General features: G+C 44.2%; 1 long non-coding RNA gene across 1 annotated transcript; it reads right to left on the bottom strand.

Annotated features, from left to right (window-relative positions):
• Window positions 1-850: 850 nt before the first annotated feature.
• LOC119457352 (uncharacterized) lies at window positions 851-4,654 on the bottom strand. The gene is made up of 4 exons (XR_007467668.1): window positions 4,532-4,654; window positions 3,272-3,474; window positions 2,723-2,883; window positions 851-1,468 (listed from the first exon to the last, which is right to left on the bottom strand). It is a non-coding gene; the product is annotated as an uncharacterized LOC119457352 (long non-coding RNA).
• Window positions 4,655-6,287: the final 1,633 nt, after the last annotated feature.

Genomic DNA, 6,287 nt, shown 5'->3' with positions numbered 1-6,287 from the left:
CGGCAAGGGTATGGTACGAGAACCACGAAGCTTCGTTTACCAGCTGGCAGGAGTTTTACCGCCTGCTTCGTGACGCCTTCAGTACCCCCGAAAGGAAAGAAAGAGCCGAACAGGCACTATCTTCCAGGTTCCAAATGCCGAACGAAACCGTCGCCATGTTCGTGGAAGACCCCAGGTAGCAAAAACCCATCTAGAAGACGTCTACATTTGGGCTTGTTCAAGCCAGGAGGTTGTCTACTATCCGGCTTCTACAAGCCGAGTAGTAGCCTTAGAACTCCACAAGCACTCCTGAAGCCAAGCTAATGCTCCCTCCGTATTCGTCTTGGGGAAGTCTTGGCAAGCTGTTCGTTAGACTATCTGTAGAACTTTCGTATAAAGGATTATTTTGCTTGCCGGAGAAATTTTGCAATCCACCTTGCAAAAAAAAGGTTAACTAATGCATATGTTAACCATGCACTAATGCAGATCGCTGGTCCTGATATGCTTTTCTTCTAACCAGTCTGTGATTCAGGATTTCTAACCAATGTAGATATATTGAATGTGACTGGCTTTAACTTCAAAACTAAAACACACCAAAGCTACTAAGCTGAAAAAGTTCAGTATAATGGTCTAAATGCATGCTTTTGCAAAGGCATAAATATTAAAAGGAGCCACATAGATTTCACAGTTTGTAATAAAATCTGTGAAGGTATAATGTTGAGCGACATGCAATTTCTACAGTGCTGTTCACTTGCAAAGCGTATTAATGTTCTTGCGAGTCTATTCACTTCGGAAGAATGTTATTTCAGTGCATAAATGACATTGTTGGCATATGTATGTATACATGTTTGCATGTCACAGATGGGCTCTCACTATTATACCTTGACAGATTTCATTACCAAACTATGGAATCTATGCAGCCTTTAATATTTATACCTTTGGAAAAACATGCATTAGGCACATAATACTGAACTTTTTTCAGCTTAGTAGCGTTGCGTGTTTTTATTTTGAAGTTAAAGCCAGTCGCATTCAATATATGTACATTTCCTAGAAATCCTGAATCGCACCACTGGTTCCAAGAAAACAATAGCAGTACCAGTGATCTGCATTAGCGCACAATTAATTTGGGTATACTGATAACACAAGCAAAAGTCATGCAGCACACAAGGGTGTTGAATGAGGCACATTGAAAAGACATCTTGTAAAATGCCTCTTCTATAGCCAGCATTTCATAACAATGTTTAAGAGGCAGCAAAATTATCAAAAAACAAAATTTTATTCTTGCAAATTATGTACATGTGCTTGTCCTGCTTTGATTCTGACTAAATATATACATAGGAAATGAATGGCATGCAATGCCGTGCACTGATTGACTAGACTGCATATATTATGAAATGCATGTCTAGAAAAACTGAACCCACATCTTAACAGAACTAAGGAGGAAGAAAGGCATGTCAGCTGGCGGCAGGTCCAGTATCCTTTGATGCATCTGCGCCAGTCGAAAAAAAGGAAAAAAGAACAGACTCACTTATAGTAAGGCCAGTAAAAGCCAAATGCTTAGCATAAACATGACTAAGAAATAATCTCTAGATATTAGAAAAATAGCGAATACACTTTGTTTTCTCTCGGTGACTACTGTTCAGGGCATGTAATGCGCACACCACTTTCAAACATTATAGGACTGATGCACTCATGATGCATAGTTATACTTGTTTTAAGCCTGGCCTTTCAGTGGCTGTCCTCACAAGATGAACAATGGCATAAAAGAAACAAATACAACACATAAAAAACTGCTTAAAATCTGCAGGCATAAGCATAGTGCCAGAAGACAGGTATAATTCATTCTATAACTTAAAATGCCTTTTCACGTTCACCTAAAGCATTTCCCATGTCCTTTTGCTGCCTGGAAGTAAATATTTATATCTTTCTTTTACACTGCATCATGTAAGCAAGTGGCCCTGAACGCCAACTCTACTTGGGGTTCCCAGAATTTATTGTCTAAAGTAAAATTCTTCAGTATGTATACAAGTTTCCCTATGGCCACAGTAAAGCATGATGTCACAACATCATGCAGAGATGGTCGTTGGAAGTTATCTGGCGATTGAGAACAGACTGATATAAGTAGAGTTTAGAACGCCAAGACAAAATGTTAATCCCATACCATGCACTTCTGATATAGAACCAACAGTCGATTTTAATAAGATGTAAACATGCTACATGATGCTGACTCAGTTAAAAACGTAAGTATATCTTAAATTTCTATATAAAACTATCTGAACACTAAGCTTAATGTAATGTGCTGGCTTTTTATCCGCTCGCAAACTGCCATTCTTCAACCAGGCAGTTGCTACTTGGCGAATGGCATCGGTCATCACATTTTCCCACGTGGTATTGCTATGAATAGCTTCTGGAATACCAAACCATCTAGTCAAACAGTGCAAGTAGCACGTGTACACGGTATCAGCAGTTGTGGCTGATATCCGAACCATTGCTACATACGAACAGATCTGCAACTCATAAATAAAATTTCTGGAACATCAGTTCTATGGAACTGCAAGGGGGAGGAAGGCTTATAAAAGAAAAAGACGTACACCCGACTTAGCTACACTGGATGGATGATATTTTTTTCAAATGTGTTCATGTCCTTATTTATTTTTTTCATTCAAAACAGCATGTATTTTATGAGTAAGAGTCAGTGCACTTTATCTCTAGGCCCAGTCAAACAGCAGCCCTCTAAACTTACCTTCCATGACACTGTAGACATGCACGTCCCTGAAGCTCTTTTTCCGCCGCTGGCCTAGAGTCCAGCTTAAGTTTCCGCCAAAACTGTCTGAAAATAGTGGGTAGGATGCCCGCAGTAAAGCTTCTTAAGTACCAGCCCCACATAACAGAGAGCCATTGTGTCTGAAAAAAAATTTGGAAGAGAAAAAAAGGGATTCAATGCTGAAAACACCAAATATACACACTGCAGATATTACAGTGGCTGCATGAAGGCGGGTATGAAATCCCCAGAAAAGGTAAGGCAGAACAGCAAATGACACTAGATGATTATGCATTCCAGAGAAATTACTGCAGCAATATTTACACACAAGAACTGCCAAGATGCAAACAGCCATAGTATAAAAAAGTATTAACTGAAACTACTGCGTATACAACTCAAAAACATGAAGCCACACAATTTCAATAAAACAATGAAGTCAATTTAACATGCATATAAAAGGCATTAGTTACACCTGGCACGAGTTATTATAAAAATGTGCTCATGTAGTCAATTCATAAAGCTTTTACTTACAAGGTGTCATCAGAATGCAGGATTGGAGCTCTGCTCGGATTCTAATGTGGTCACGGTTTCTTTGTTCACCAAAGGCAGCTTGTAATCGGCCACTGCCATTCTGCCAGTTTCGTTGGGAACACTGAGAGCTGCTAGGAGCCTTTCATCTTGACGTCTTATAGTCTTCCCATGTCTGTGATTAGTACGTGAATGTCTGAAAGCACCTAAAAAAGATAGCAAGAGCCATGCACACTTTGACAGCTTGGACGGTAGCTAATAACATGTTGCACGACGCAACTTCTACATGCATGAGTATACTCCTATATAGCTGCACATGTTCGATCCTGATCTGCTCGTAAGTACTTCAAGTCCCATCCAAGCTTTTGGGAACTAGTGCCATCATTCCCTATCTGAGGTGCAACCTGGCTCAAGATTATGTCACTGTGGTTGGTATTCTTCGCTGAAATCATGGCCTCACTGCACTACGGGTAGCATTCATCCATAGAAGTGCTTGCATTGGGCAGGCTGTCATACTTTTGCTGTTCAAGGCCTTGGGTACTACAAAAAATGAATCGAAGCGTATCTTATACAACGGGCAACAAGGGAGTTCGCACAAAGTCTCATTTTGTTTTTGTGTGCGCCGCTTTGCTTTTGGATAACGTAGGTACAGCGCAACAATTTTTGGAAGGAAACAATTAGACAGGAAAACGCTGGTAGAGCGTATCCGTTTCCTTACAAAAGTTGTTGCGCTGTACCTACGTTATTCAGTATGTACCAACTCGCCCAAATCAAGCTGTTGTTGCTTTGCATTTGTTCTTCACACACTGAATGCAGCGGACGTATATAAAACGCACGTGCTTACGTCTCGATGCAATCAGTCGGGGACGCAGATATATTATTCGCATAGTGATGCAGTTCTAAGACCATCAACGAAGTAATATAAGTCAATAAGCGGCATAGCTCGCGTTTATATAATTACAGCACCAGCTTAAAAAATTCGCAACTTTCGACCACGAGGAAACTAGGCGGCGATTCCGCGAGAAGTGGTTCCCGATGTAACAATTTTAGCACGGTCATTCGATGCTAACGGCAGTGAATGATCCTACACCAACCAAAATGTAATCCCAACCTGACGAGCTTATATATAGTGTCCGTGACATCGGACGTGCCGCGAGGAAATTCGAAACAACAGCCGTTGCATGAGAAACAATCAACCAAGAGGGTCATGGTGCTACAATCGTGACAGAGCTTTCAAAAGAGAGAAAAACTTTAACCACTTACCAAAACAAAGCTGAGCCATCAACGCAGGAACACACAGAGAATGCGATGTGCGCACGAAACCGACCCGTTGAATCCTTTGCAAAGTGCGGGCGCGCGGCCATGCGCGACACGGCAAGCGCGAACGGAGACAATGCACGGCAACGGCAGCATGTCAGGCCATAGCCTCCTCTATAACTAAAAAGAAAAGTATAGAGGAGGCTATGGGCAGGCGCGGGAGCTAGCGTTGGAAGCAGCCAAGCCATAGTAGCGCACCAACTGTTGTGCCTCACCATATGTTATACTAGCCTGTGAAACTTCGTTCAAAATGTTTTATTAAAGCTTTTACGAATTGCGTAATAACGGCACACATTTTATTGAAAGATTTTGTTGTATTGCCATCACGGGCACACGAAACTATGGCCCGGCTTTTAGTTTGAGCTGACGCGGTAGGTTTGAATTGGCCATGGAGGAAGGTACCTCCTCATTGGCTGATACTTGGTACGCGCGCTGTAACCGTCTAACTAGCGGCCTATGCAAAATCGACTCGAGCATAAACCTTGCAGTACGCTGGTAATACACTGTTTTGTGCGGAGAGCTGTTATATGACGATACCATAACGATGTAATCATTCCACTGATGGTGCTGTCGAAGGAATCGTTGTAAGCTGGTAGTAAAAATGTGCGCAAGTTTTGCTTGCAAGACTTGGAGATTGACTTTAAAAACGTGTACCGCCAGGTCTTGCGTACGTGTCGTCTGTACGTCTCCACCAGGTCTTACAGTAGAAGTCTTCAAGACTAGACATATAAGCTATACAGAAGACGTCTAATTTGGAGCTTAACTTAGCACTAGCCGTGTCAAGCTGGGTCAAGCCGAGTCAAGAAGGCTTGTAGCCGACTTTTGCTTCCTGGGACATGACACGATTGTTCCGTCGGGCCGACCCACTAATGCCAGAAGACAAGAAGGTGCGCATGTTAATGCGAGGCGTAAAAGAACAGCTTTTCGCGGGCCTCGTGCGCAATCCTCCTACAACGGTGTCTCAGTTCGTCCGTGAGGCAACAGTAATGGAGCGCATGCTTCGGCAGCGGCTATCGCAGTATGCACGCCAGACCACCGTGACTGCGGCATGCTCGCTTGTACCTGCAAGGGATGACAGGGAAGCCCTTACCGAACTAATACGGCAGGTTGTTCAAGAAGAACTCCAGAGGCATTATGGATCGGCACCTCCGAGTGCCGCGGCTCTTACGGACGTCATTCGGGAGGAAATCAGGCAGGTGGTTCATCCCTCTCCACCAACGCGAACCGAACCTCCCACGCTCTCGTACGACGATGCTCTTCGGGTTTCTACGCCGTCGACGGCCCGTTTCCCGCATACACCTACAGGGCCTCCTCGACGCTTCCCAAGCCCAAGCCACCGCACGACTCTCCAAACAGACTTTCGTCCTGGTCCGCGGAAGTCAACGGTATGGCGCGCTCCCGACCACAGTCCGTTGTGTTATCACTGTGGGGAGGCTGGACACTTCTATCGCGACTGCCATTACCGACGGATTGGTTTGCGGGGATACCATCCGGACGCCCGTTGCCCGCGCTATGGCGAACGCCCACAGGAAATCGAGGAGTACTTGGAAAGCAACCGTCTTCCTCCTGTCCCTCAGCGAAGACAGTCGCGGTCGCCGTCACCTCGTCGGCACACATCACCAAACCGCGCTCGACCCGCCTTTGATTCCACTGGAGTCACCGGCGGAAGCCCGCGCCGGGGAAACTGAAAACGGCGACCTCC

Source organism: Dermacentor silvarum, chromosome 7 (genome assembly GCF_013339745.2).
Source record: "Dermacentor silvarum isolate Dsil-2018 chromosome 7, BIME_Dsil_1.4, whole genome shotgun sequence".
Lineage (NCBI taxonomy): Eukaryota > Metazoa > Arthropoda > Arachnida > Ixodida > Ixodidae > Dermacentor > Dermacentor silvarum.
This window is presented reverse-complemented; position numbering and strand designations above follow the sequence as displayed.